Genomic DNA, 14,975 nt, shown 5'->3' with positions numbered 1-14,975 from the left:
AAAAAAAAGGGGGAGGGGAGGGGATCATAATCACAGTATCTATCTCATTAGTTATGAGGCTTAAATGATTTAACGCTTAGCACAGTGTCTGGAAAATAGTAACCCCTCAACAAATATTATTATTATTATTATTAGCAGAACTCATTCTGTTTAATGTGTTGAGGCATGGATAGAAACCAAAATCTGTATCTGCACAACTACTATGCCCACACTGCTGTTATACAAAGCTGCTTTAGTGTATACTACATGGAGGATAATTAATAAATGTTTCTTGAACTGGTTTAAACTCAGGAGTCACTGGGAACAGAAGTTGAATGTTCCATTGCAGCACCTTTCCATATGTTGTGAACATAACTGAGGACACCCTCTACATTAGGATACCTTGCTGTGATGAGTGTTAGTTCTTTCTGAGTTGCATTGTCTGTCGCAAAATATATAAACTCATGTATGAGGGCAAAGAAGGCAGAAAGGAATGATGTCTGATTCACAGCATTCTTTTCTTGAATTTTCTGAGACAACTCTTGGCTCCTCTCATGTGGAGGATGTCCCACGCACTGCAGGATGTTTAGCAGTCTTAGCCTGTATTTAAACACCAGGGACATGCTCCAGTCAGTGTGACACCAAGAGCACTCCCATACATTTTCAAGTATACCACAAAGCAGTGGTACTGACCCCAATAGAGAATCTCTGGTCTAAAACAGTGACTCCCAACCTTTTGTTCATTATTGTCCCCCTAAGGAGCCCTTCTAGACCATTTTTGAATTATGTTCATATCTTGTTTCTGTGAGTGACTACTTTCCATTTGTAATTTCAGTCTGTACCTGTCTTTACTATAAATCTCTTTTTGTGCTATCTTGAGTGTATCTCTGTACCTTGAGACTATGCTCTGCTAAAAAACAAAACTGACATCTCCGTGGCTTAACACATAAAAGTTAATTTCTCTTTCCCATAAAGTCTGCCGTTATATGGCATGGCACCCTTCTAAGGGTAGACTTAGAAATCTAGGCTGTTTAAATCTTGTGGCCTTGCCGTCTCAATAAGTAGGTTCCACTGTTGCCGCAGCAGGTGAAGGGAGAGCAGAAGGTTTATATATTGGCTTTTCAATGTTTTAGTCTAGGATGAACACACATTATTTCTATGCACAGTCTGTTGGCCAGAACTAGTGCAGTGGCACTGCCAAACTGTAGGAGGGCACTGAAATGTGGGTGAGCATGTGAATAAACAGTGTGTAGTAAATGCCTCTGTCACACAAATAAATGAGCCTAAATGAAACGAACTGTTGATACAGATTATAATCAGCATACACTGTACAATATGGTGATAGATTATAGTCTTTTGTTAATCTTATTGAAAGATTCTGGCTCTTGTACTTGGTCAGATTGAATGTTCTTTTAAGAATACATCCCTTCATGTAGTTGTTATTTGAGAGAAGAAAAATTATTTGTGAATTTGGGAAAGGAATTTGTTTTTATATAGGAAGTAACATGAAGAGTGTTGTAGTAATGGAAGTGGGGTAAGTGGTTAAGGAACACAAACCTAACTACTGAAGTGAGGATATCTTATAAATTTCATTGTGTGTTTACTTATAAGTTTAGATACTTTCCTCTACTAGAAACATAACAGTAAAGCACTATAATTCCATACTCAATGCATTTGGATATTTATGTCCTGCTTATTTTTTCTACAGAGGAATTGAGGTGGTTTAATTATACTTGGCATCTTAATTATTTTATTTGTTGGATGCACATCATTGATCAACATAAAAACATAAAGTTTAAAGCAGTTAGATGAATTTGCTGAAAGAAGCAATAAATAAGAAAATGTTTCAAATAATTTTTATGAAACCAGGTTTTTGGGTTGTTAAAACTCTTACTGATAATAATGAAAATAGTGATAATGATGATAATCATAGTTAACACTTACTGAGTACTTGTAACCTGCCAAACACTGTTCCAAGCACTTTATTTGTATTATCTCTTTTAATTTTACACTAATCCTTCTGGGTAGGTTAGTTAGTATTTTAAAGACAAGGAAATTGAGGCACAGCTGTGGTAAGTGACTTGCCCAGGTAACTTGATGCATATGCATATAGGCATGTATGCAATTTATGTATGGAAGGAAATTAAAGTTACCTGTACACCCCTCCATCCTCCTCCTACTGATAAGGCCCTAATTTGCTCAGGTTTCCAAAATAGACATCCAGAGCTATGACATAGGTCTCCTGACTCCTAGATTAGGTTAAAAAAATCATGCCTTATAGCTAAACAGCTGTTACTTAATCTGTTGAAAATATTTAGATTGCCCTTTCAATTCTTTGGACAAAAAAATTTGTTTTCTGGATTATAAGACTGATATGGAATAGGAATTAGATAGGGTAAAGTGTTAGGCTTTCATGAGGTGTGAGCTCTAGAGGCAAATAGCCAAAAAGGATGCTAGCTCTAGTGCAATATTTCATTTTGAAATATTAGAGGAATAAGAGAAATCTATAACTCATCTAGACTCTTGTGAAGGCTTATATTTTTAAAAGATAAAATAATATGTCAAGTTTTGTTTTAATTGGCTCTCTGTGAAAATGCTTTTGTGTCATATGGAGTACCCCAAATAATTACAGGCTAAATGTAAATAATGTATTGATATAGGTGCTCTAGAAGAGTTGGTATAGATGAATTTATTGAATATTCAATCATTCACCCATATTCCTTAAGGCAAAACGTTGGAAATGTATTATTAGTTGGTACTATTAGCTGGTAATTTGGGTGGGTATGCTAAACAATTATGTTTTATAGCCCCATTTGTTTTTGATATTACTGTACCATATTTTTAAAAAGTTACATATTAAAAACAAGGAATATACAGAGAAAAATATAACCCATTATACTGATAATATAATGTATTATCAGTAAGGATTAATAAGATTAATATTTCCATTTCTTTTCTAAATTCATAATCTTTACTGAAAGATATGAAGTCACCTTTCCACTCCTTCCCAGTACTATATTCTCCTTATGTCCCCTCCAGAGTCAACCTCTATTATGAATTTGGAATATTTTCTTCCACTTTCTCATATTAAATCTTAACTCCTTATGTTTATGCATAAATAAATACATTTAAAAATTATATAGATGGTAACAGTAAATATCTTTTTAACTTGCTTTTTTTAAACTTATTGGTATGTTTAAAATCTGTTTTCATACATTTAGATCTAGTACTTACATGTTAATTGACCTTTCCTTGGATATATCTTCCTGGAAGAAATGGAATTACTGGGTTGTATGATTGTGCTTTTAAAAACTTCATTAGATAATAGTGAATTGTTCTCCAAAGTGGCTCTAGTAATTTATTCTCCCATTAGCATACAGAGAGTTCCCATGATTTCCCACATATTTGGCAATATGTGGTAGTAATACATTTTAAAAATTGCTTTATTCCCCCAACTTTTAATTGTTTTCAATTTTTAAAATTGATTTACTATATATCTTTAATTTTCTTGGCAACCATATAAGTTTGTCTACTTTTTACCAGGCAGAATTTTTATTATGGTAAATGGATGGCAGATATGTTTAAGAAAACTATTCTTAAACATGTTATACTCTCAAGTAATAGAATTAAACTTGATAACTATTTTATAAATAAAATTACCATATCTGCTTAAGATTAATTTATTCTAATTAATTCAATGACCTACATTAAGTCCAAGTTATAGTCTAAATAAATTATATGCTTGTATATTATAAATGAACATGTATATCATGTATATTGTCTATAAAATCCATCCATCTATCTATAGTTTATAATGTACAATATAGGCAGGTTCAACTTCCAGAGTGTTTGTTTTGTCTTTCTTGTATACTTTGCCTCCCACTGCTGTCCTTCAAATCATTGCAGTTTGCCCTGAAGATAAATTCACAGCTAGAACTTTTCATTTAGTTAATTGGTACTTTTTTTTTGCCACTGAGTTCTCATTCAACTGGGTAATGAAACTGAAAATTGCTTTGCTCAGAATCTCATTTAACGAAGACAAACCATAAACATGGCAGTACATTACTTAAAACTAATATGGAGATAAGATAGCCCTTGACCTTCGATCAAAAAGTCATGCCTGAGGTAGAACTTTTGGTATGGCAACATGAGGAAGTCAACAAATTCTTTTCTCAAGAAGCAACTAGAAGCAAACTAGATGTTTTGTCAAAAACAACCATTTCAGAGCTCTGGAAATCTACCAGAGGCGTGTAACAAAGTGAGACGTGTTAATTCATGAAAAATTACGGAACTTTAGGAGAGATCAGTGGGAAGTCCTGACATTCTTGCCTAGGGCTATTCCCTTGCTTCCCAGTTTGTATAATGCAGTTATTGTACCAGGGTGGGGCAGGCTAGGAAAACCAGAATCTTTACCTTTGCAGGGGTCTTTTTTGATTTGGAGTGGAAGGTGAAAAACCTGTACTCAGCAGTGTTGTCAGTAAAAGTAGTGAACTTGATGGCAAGCTACCAGGGAAGGCCAATAGCTCAGCTAGCCTGAGGTTGCCATTCTGGCTGCAGCAAGCAGCAGACAGAGACCTAGACAAAATTTTAACAAGAACAACCAGGAAATGAGGTAGTCATAGGAGGGCTTGATAACCTTCCTCACATCCCTGGAAGACTGCGTAAGTGTTCACGAGAGACTGAACGGAATACAAACTTTTCACATATCATAGATGGTCTGGGAAGCCATGTAAAATGAAAAATTTACTTAGAGGGGGTCAACAACAGATTTGAGATGACAGAAGACTCAATGAACTTGAGGATAGGTCAAAAGAAATGATCCTAAGAAATAGAAAGAAAAAATATTCAAGAAAAATGAACAGGGCCTAAGAGAGCTATGGGACATCATTAAGAATAAGAGCATTTGTGCAGTGAAAATACAGAAGGAGAGAAGAAGAAAAAGAACAGAAAAATATTAGAAACGATGGCTAAAAACTTCTAAAATTTGTTGAAAAATATTAGCATGGAGTATTACGTAGCTCAACAATCATCAAGTAGGATAAACACAAAGAAACACATGTTTCAAAATAAAACTTTTGAAAGACCAAGAGAAAATCTTGAACAAATCAAGGGAAAAAGATAAAGGAATAACAGTTAACGGAATGGCTGATTTCTCATTATGAGCAATAGAAGCCAGAGGGCAGTGGCATGGTATATTCAAAGTGTGAAGACAAAACAAAAACCTTGCTACTCAGGAAATCTATATCCAGCAAAATTATCTTTCAAGAACAAATGAGGGCAAATACATCCCTAGATAAACAAAGACTGAAAGAATTTGTGTAAGCAGAGCTTTCTTACAAGAAATACTAAATACTAAAAACTTTTAGTTATTTAGACTGAAAGAAAATGACATGGTGAGGAAACTCAAATCTACAAGGAGAAGTTAAAAGTACAGGAAATGGTAAATAGACAACATAAATATATATTTTTTCTATTTCTTTTTCTTAATTTTATAAAGAATGTAAGACTTTATAAAGCAAAGTATGATGGTTTAAAAATATATATAAATGAAATATATATGACAACTGCAGCACAATGGAGGGAAGAGGAAATAGAGCTATACTGGAGCAAATTTTCTATATTTTACAGGAATTAAGTTCAGGAATTACTAACCTGAAGCAAATTGTGATAAATAATCCATACACAAGTCTCTAAGAAAATAATTTAAATAAATGTAGTAATATATCAAGATGCATTAAAATATTAAACTAAAAAGTTTTATGTAACACAAAAGAAGACAGTAAAGGAGGAACAGGGAAAGAAAGACATGACAAAAAACTAACAAAGATGTAAACCAGTCATATCAATAATGACATTAAATGTGAATAGGCTGAGCACTCATATCAAGAGGCAGAGATGATCAGATTAGATAAATAAATCAAGATCCAACTATATGCTCTCTATAAGAGACACACTATGGATTCAGGAGAGTGATGTCATGGTGGTGTGAGACACTCCCTTTGTCGCTTCCCTTCAGTCTACAACCAGTAAAACATCTATAACTCAACAAAGTTGAGTTCCTCTGTTCAACACACCAGGATGCCAGAGTTCCACACACCTGCATGTCTGAAGGTGGAGGGACTGGAAAATGTAGAGAAGGAGGAACTGGGGAAACAGTGGAGGCTGTGCACAGGATCCTGGCCTCCCAGCCATGGAGGCTGAGCCCACAGCCCCAGAGAACCCGGTAGCGGCAGGGGAGGTGGTGCTCATAACTCTGGCCTCCTGGCCTCAGTGGTGACTGTGGCCACAGGTAACTGGGCAGCAGTGGCACTGGGCCTGCGACCCTGGTCCCTCTAGTTGTAGAGGCACCTGTGACTCTGGTCCCCCTGACTACAGAGGTGGTGCCCGTGAACTCAACAACCCCAGACATGGCAGAGGCTGCGACCCTGGCTTCCCCCCTCCCTTCCCCTGTGGTGGTGGTGCCCATGACCCAGGAAACCCCAGACACAGTAGAGGCACCCACCATTCCAGTGCCCCATGTGGTGATGCCAGCGACAGCAGTGACACTGGTAGCAGCAAGTCACCAGTGACCCCAGAGGCACAAGCAGGGACAATGAGGGCAATGGGCAACACTTCTGGCTGAGGCGGGAGAGGGTGGAAAGAGCTGATTTTCAAACATAGCCAGAGGCAGCTCGGGTAAAAGAAACCAAAAACGTGTGCTGTAGTGCCACCTAAAATATTTACTACCTGATCCTTTATAGGAAAAGTTGGCTGACTTGTAAGGCAAAAAAACATTGGGAGAGGGGTGGCTAAAGGCATCTGTATTGGAAAAGAAGGAATAAAACTGTGTTTAGCAAGTTCTCAGGATGTAAGATCAGTATTAAAATATCAAGTGTATTTTGTTCATAGCAGTGAACAAAGATTCTTAAGAACATCAATGTGCCATGCTTTGGAGTCAGCCTTCCATCATTTGATGGCAGCTCTCTTGACCTGATGGCTGCTGTAGCTCTTAAAATGGTTGTACAAAGTCCCTAATTCCTAAATTAAACCATTGCAGAAGGAATTCCACAGAGTGGCTCCTGTTCTTCTATCCAAATTCTGATGGATACAGTAAGAAATTTGAATTTAGAATAGTAAGTACAATGGGGAGAAATCGAAGGGTTTAATAAAGATTTGATTCATGTTTCTGTAATATTATTCTTTTTACATCCAGTCAAGATCCTTTGATTCTAAAGCCTTAATGGCATGCAAACTCTATTTCTGACTAGGTATTTGCCCAGTCTTTATCTTTGGACACAAATTCTTACTCATTGATATGGCAACTGGGTGTTCTTTCTACCTTGGCTTGAGGCCCTGAATTCCAAACTCATTTCAACTAATCAACATTGTATTTGATTTTAGCTCTTTGTCTGAACATCACACAGTTTACTTTTTTTCTGGCCTAGCTCCTCTGAGTTCTGCCTACCACTGATCATGACCAAATGCTAATATACACAGCATTGTGAAATAGCAATATTGTTTTCTTACTTTTGTTTCTCAGAAGACTAGTTCCTTTGAACCTGGTTAAAAAATTGTGTTCTGGAAACTATATATTTCTTATGAGCAATGATTTTTATGACAGTATACGAGTTCATCTCAGGTCTTACTACATGAAGACTACACCTGCCAATAATTAATATTAATGCAATAAAAATGATGGTTCTAAAATATGATTACTTTTCAAGCCACTTTCATGAGTCAAAGGACCTTTGAATTATTATAGACCTTGAGCTTACCTGATATTTTTTCAGAAAAAAATCAGTCCTTACCAGAATTAATGAGAAAAATGATAGTGCTTTGCCTGATAGACCAATCAGAAGATGCCCGACTTTTATTCCATTTCAGTAGTAAACTATAAATGCCTACAAAAACCGGAAGGTTAAAATGATAGAAATATGGAGAACCATTACCATTGCTTTTAGCTACAGATAGTACTCAATGTACTAATATAGTTGTTAAATTATATTTGTTCTGTTCTGCATCTACGTACAAGCACCATTTGTCATAAGCAGTCATACTGACAATCTGCAAAACTGATTAGAAGGCCATTGGGCTGGCAAATAGGAGTACCTGCTTTAGCCTAGATGTATCAGTAGATGGGCAAAATAATGCATTGCTAAACTAGGGTCTTTATTACAGAGGTAAAAAATGTTATGTATGACCAACTGAAAAAAACAAATAATTTTAAAAACAGCCAGAATAAATAAAAACAAAACAAATCAAAATCCTGATGCCCCAGACTTGTAAGGTATATATGAATTAACAAGGTACTATAGACTGAACATTTGTGTCCCCCCAAAATTCACATGTTAAATCCTAACACCCAGTGTGATATTTGAGTTCGGGCCTTTGGGAATTGATTAGGTCATGAGGGTGGAGCCCTCATGAATAGGATTAGTGCCTTTATAAAAAAGATCCCATGGAGCTCCTTTTTGCTCCTTCCACTATGTGAGGACACAGCAAGAAGATGGCCCTCTGTGAACCAGGAAGTGGGCTCTTACCAGGCACTGAATCTGTCTTGATTTTGGACTTGCCAGCCTCCAGAATTGTGATAAATAAATTTCTGTTGTTTATAAGCTGCCCAGTCTATAATATTCTGTTATAGCAGTCCAAATGGACTAAGACAGGAGGTGTACAGGGAATTTAAAGATTGTTATTTGACTAATTTAGAATAAATACTTGGATATAGAAGATATAGTACAATTTCATTTTATGTAATACCATTTGTGATAGGCAGAATTCTAAGATGGCCCGTTAAGATCTGGCCCCTGGTAAACACACACCGTATCCCAATTATTCAGTCAAACAGTAATTCAGGTGCTGCTGTGAAGGAATTTTGAAGATGCAATTAAGGTCCCAAATCAGCCAACCCTGAGATAGAGAGATAATCCAGGTGGGCCAGCTTTAATCAAATGATCTCTTTAAAGAAGAGATTTTTCTCTGGCTGGTCACAGAAGATGAAGTCAGAGATACAAAGCATGAGGAATATTTGATTTGCTGTTTCTGAATTGAAGATGAAGAAGACTGCATGGCAAGGAATGTGGGCAGCTTCTAGGAGCTAAGAGTGGTTCTGGCTGATAGCAAGCAAGGAAATAGGACTTCAGGCCTACCATAGCAAGAAGGTGAATTTTGCCAGCTCCAAGAACGAACTGGCTTTTCCCCAGATCTCTCACACAAGAACTCAGCTTGGCTTATACCTTGATTTTAGCCTTGTGATACTCTGAGGAGAGAACCTAGCCAGGTCGTGCTGGATTTCTGACCTACAGAACTGTAAGTTAGTAAATGGGTGCTGTTATAAGCCTCTAAGTGTGTGATAATTTGTTACATGGCAGTAATAACTAACACTTCATTTAATTGGAAATAGCAGTTACCATTTTATTTCCCTTTTTAAGGGCCAGGTCTGAAATAATTTCATGATATTTATTAGCCTTTATGAAACTTCAAATTAAAATATTCTGTACCATAGTTCACTAATTGAGGGCAAATGGGGATGTATTAACGCATTTTATATATTAGCATTTTCTTCAGGGCAGTACTTTGGCAATTTGTTCCCCCGGGAAATCTATTTTAATGAAGTAACCTTGGTACTAATCCTGAAATATATATATTTCAGTCAAAGCTTAACATATTGACTCAAAATGTTTGATTGTTTATTCATTAGAGAAGGATTATAGCTATCAGAACAGGAGATACTCTCATTATATGCTCTAAATATAATTGTAAGACCTTCACTATTTTCATGGATGTGACAATATCAATCTGATTAACTACTGCAACTTACCTCCCTAGGGTGTATGACATTGATTATTCATCCAGGGTCTGTGTTGGTGACATTGACAACCATTACTCATGATGACTGATATGAGTCATAAATGTATGATTGATGGAGAGCACTGCCAGAAAGTTTCTACTTGGATCCACAAAGCCTGTAGTTATTGCCAAACATCTTTTTGATTTACATTTGGAGGGGACTCATCTGAATTAGTGCATAACTACCAATGACTCTCAGAGAAAAGCATGGAAAAGTACAGGCCTACCTATAATCTAATTTAGTCTCAATCCAAGCAACAATTCAAGTTTAGTCTCAATCAAGGAAATCTCCAATGATTAGTACTCATTTCCAGGACGATGAAGTTTTGGTTTCCTAGGCTGATTTGTACAGCAAATTGCTTTGTGACCTTGAACAAGTCTTTAAGTGTCTTTTCTTCTTCTAAAATAATAACAAAATTGAAATATCTGAAGCTGTCTCTTGAGGTGTTCTGGGAATTCATTTTTTAAGCAGCAATGAGAGACTTAAGAGGGATGGGACAGAAAGCCAAATCATCACAAATAATAAAATTAATAGCTCATCAAATATTTTTTTACTGGTGTTGAATCAGGGCTGAAAAAGAAAATTCTTGGCAATAAATGGTGAAGGTATTTCTCAGAGTGACTAGAACAAGGTACTAAAATACCAAGAGAGTATAGCCTGATAGGAATTTCACAGCCCATTTAAAATTTTTAAAAACTTTTGTTATAAAAATTTTCAAGTGTAACATTTTCAAGTCGAGGAATAGTGTAATGAACTTCAAGTACTCTTAAACCAGTTTCAATAATTATCAACTCATTTCAGATCTTGTTAGGAGTATGTCATCATCCCAAATTATTTTGAAGAAATTCCCTACATAATATTATTTTATCTCAGAGTCCAAATTATCAGATAAAATACAATGAATTCAAATGTATTTCCAAATGGGTTTCAATCTAAAAAAAATATTTATTCATCTTTACTGACTTGAACCAATAAAAATCAATAAAAAACAATCAAAATTTGTAACAACAACAAAAAAGTACAGAACCAAGAGGTTCTTTGGAAATGTAGAAAATAATCAAGTAGGCAGTACTAAAGATTTATTTATCATGTTGCAGTGTAGAATTATGCAAGGGGCACCACTAAAAAACCTGGCAAACTCTTTCAAGGCAAGAAATAAAATCTAGTCCAACTATTGCAAGAAAAAATGCAATGCTTTTAGTAAATTTTGACTAATGAGACTTTTAACTACTTTAAATTTTAATTTTAGCATTTACTTCTTGGATTTTACACCTATTTGCTTGCTTATGAATATTCCTGACCTATTTTATCAACTCTTAACTTGGATAGCACTTTTAGAATTGTAGTTTTAAATTAAATGCATCCCATGTATGTAGACAATAGGAGCTGCATACTCTCTATGCTGCATTGAAAATGTTTTCATACCATATTTTAGTGTGACTTTTCTATCCTTAATAAAACCTATTTTACAATGGTTTCAACTTTAAAAATTTGTTACTGAAGTTTTATACGCTTATATATACTCTTTCTATCTTGATGTCAGTTTAAATCTTCCTTCCACATGTGAGGACTTTATTAAGATTTCCAAAATATGAACTCAAATCAAAGTGACAGGAAATAGGATTTTTAGAAAGAAGACTAGTGTAGAGGCGCCTGCTGTCTCATGGAAAAAAATGACAAAATAGTATTTAAACTAAAGGAGACAGATCATGGTCAATATTGAACTAGTTAAATGACATGAAATTGAAATCAAATCCACATAGGTAAGGTACAGGAATAAAACTTTCTTTACTTTTCTGTAAAAATTTCACTTCATGGGAGGGAGTTAGAGCAGCTGACCTGCCGTCTATCCTGCATGGGTGCAGAGGGAGACCTTTTAGGGAAGAGAAAAGAATCAGGTGACCTGATCTAATTTCAGTTGGAGTTCTGAATAAATATACTAATGTATTTTTATCTCTGAGATGTCCTTAGCAGAATGTCCCTCACTAAGGATTAGCTATTCTAAGTAAAACCCAAGGGCTAAGACTTGGCTTCCTGGAGAATGTCACATAGGCTTTTCAACACTCTGGAGTATAGAATGAACATGTTTTATAATCTAAACACTTTGTTCAGTGTGAGGAACTCCCTGAATCTCATCTATTCTGGGCATATCCTGGATATAGAAGGAAAGATATGGGGAACTGCCTTTGATGATTTAGACTTCTGTTTGCTTTAACTGAACCTCCTTTTAAAAAATTTTTATTTTTGTATAATTTTTTAATTGAAGTATGGTTGATTTACAATATTATGTTAGTTTTAGGAATACAGCATAGTGATTCAGTATTTTTGCAGATTATACTCCATTATAGGTTATGACAAGACAGTGGATGTAATTCCCTGTGCTATACAGTATATCCTTGTTGCTTATCTATTTTATATATAATAGCTTATATCTGTTGGCCCTCCAACAGATTTGGCCCTCCCTGTTCCCCTCTCATCTTGGGTAACCACAAGTTTGTTTTCTATATCTGTTTTGCATATACATTCATTTGTATTATTTTTTAGATTCCACATATAAGTGACATCATACAGTGTTTGTATATTTCTATTTCACTAAGCATAATATTCTCTAGGTCCATCTACATTGCTACAAATGGCAGTATTACTTTATTCTTTTTTATGGTTGAGTAGTATTCCAGTGTGTGTGTGTGTGTGTGTGTGTGTGTGTGGTGTGTATACACACACCACATCTTCTTAATCCATTGGTCTGTTGATGGGCACTTGGTTTGCTTCCGTGTCTTGGCTATTATAGATAGTGCTGCTATGAATTTGGAATGCATGTATGTTTTCAAATTAGTGTTTTTGTTTTTTCCAGATACATACCCAGGAATGGAAATTCTGGATCATATGGTAGTTCTATTTTTAATTTTTTGAGAAACCTCCATAGTTTTCCACAGTGGGTGTACCAATTTGCATTCCCACCAACAGTGTACAAGGATTCCCTTTTCTCCACATCCTCTCCAGCATTTGTTGTTTGTAGACATATAGATGATAGCCGTTCTGATAGGCATGTGGTAATATCTCAATTTTGTTTTGATTTGCATTTCTCTAATAACTAGTAATGTTGAGCATATTTTCATGTACCTGTTAACCATCTCTATGTCTTCTTTGGGGAAATATCTATTCAGGTCTTCAGCCCATTTTCTGATTTTTTTTTTTTTTATATTGAGTTGTATAAGCTGTTTGTATATTTTGCATATTAATTACTTGTCAGTTGCATCATTTGCAAATATTTTCTCCCATTCCATAGGTTGTCTTTTTGTTTTGTCAGTGGTTTCCTTTGCTGTGAAAAAGCTTTTAAGATTAATTAGATCTCATTTGTTTATTTTTGCTTTTGTTTCTTTTGCCTTAGGAGACTGATTCAAGAGAATATTGCCATAATTTATGTCAAAGAGTATTCTGCCTATGTTCTCTAAGAGTTTTATGGTTTCAGGTCTTTAAACCATTTTGAGTTTATTCTTGTATATGGTGTAAGGGAATGTTCTCATTTCATTGTTTTACATGTGGCTGTGTAGTTTTCCCAGTGTCACTTGTTGAAGAGACTGTCTTTTCTCCGTTGCATATTCTTGCCTCCTTTTGTCATAGATTAGTTAACCAAAAGAGTGTGGGTTTATTTCTGGGTTCTCTACTCTGTTCCATTGATCTATGTGTCTGTTTTGGTGCTAATACCAGCTGTTTTGATTACTGTAGATTTTTTAGTATAGTCTGAATTCTGGGAGGGTTATACCTACATTGTTCTTTTTTTTCAAGACTGCTTAGGCAATTTGGGGTCTTTTGTGTTTCCATATGAATTTTAGGATTACTTGCTCTAGTTCTCCAAGAAATGTCACAGGTAGTTAGCACAAGGAGATCAGCTCGGTGCTTTGTGACCACCTAGAGGGGTGGGATAGGGAGGGTGGGAGGGAGACACAAGAGGGAGGAGATATGGGGATATGTGTATATGTATAGCTGATTCACTTTATTATAAAGCAGAAACTAACACACCAGTGTAAAGCAATTATACTCCAATAAAGATGCTAAAAAAAAATAGATAGGGATTGCATTAAGTCTGCAGATTGCTTTTTATAGTATGGCCATTTTAACAATATTAATTCTTCCAGTTCAAGTACACAGGATATCTATTTCTTTGAATCATCTTCAATTTCCTTTATCAGTGTTTTATAGTTTTCAGAGTATATGTCTTTTACCTCCTTTGTTAGGTTTATTACTAGATAATTTTTTTATGTGATTTTAAATGGGATTTTTTTTTTTTTTACTTTCTGATATTTCATTATTAGTGCATAGCCATGCAACATATTTCTGTATATTAATCTTGTATCTATGCGCTTTGATGAATTCATTTATTAGTTTTAATAGTTTTGAGGTAGAGATTTTAGGGTTCTGTATGTGAAGTAGCATGCCACCTGCAAATAGTGACAGTTTTACCTCTTCCCTTCTAATTTGGATGCCTTTTATTTCTTTTTCTTGTCTGATTGTTGTGGCTAGAACTTCCAATACTATGTTAAGTAGAAGTGGTGAGAGTGAGTATCCTTGTTTTCCTTAATTTAGTAGAAAGACTTTCAGCTTTTCATCATTGAGTATGATGTTGGCTGTGTTTAATAGCCTTTATTATGTTGCAGTATGTTCCCTCTATACCTGCTTTGATGAGAGTTTTTATCATGAATGTATGTTGAATTTTGTCAAATGATTTTTCTGCATCTATTGAGATGATCATGTGATTTTTATCCTTATTAATGTGGTATATCACATTGATTGTTTTACAAATGTTCAACCATACTTGAAGCCTTGGAATAAATCCATGATCATACACCTTGATCATGGTGTATGATCTTTTTTATGTATTGTTGGATTTGGTTTGCTAATATTTTGTTGAGGATTTCTGCGTCTATCTTTATCAAAGATATTGGCCTGTATCTTTCTTTTTTTGTAGTGTCTTTGTCTGGTTTTGGTATAAGGGTAATGGTGGCCTTGTAGAATGAATTTGGGAGTGTTGCCTCCTCTTCAATTTTCTGGAGCAGTTTGAGAAGAATAGGTATTAGTTTTTTTCTAAATGTTGGTAGAATTCCCCTGTGAAGCCATCTTGGTCCTAGATGTTTGTTTGCTTTTTTTTTTTTTTTTTAATTACAAA

Source organism: Eubalaena glacialis, chromosome 2 (genome assembly GCF_028564815.1).
Source record: "Eubalaena glacialis isolate mEubGla1 chromosome 2, mEubGla1.1.hap2.+ XY, whole genome shotgun sequence".
Lineage (NCBI taxonomy): Eukaryota > Metazoa > Chordata > Mammalia > Artiodactyla > Balaenidae > Eubalaena > Eubalaena glacialis.
Note: the sequence above shows the minus strand (reverse complement) of the source record.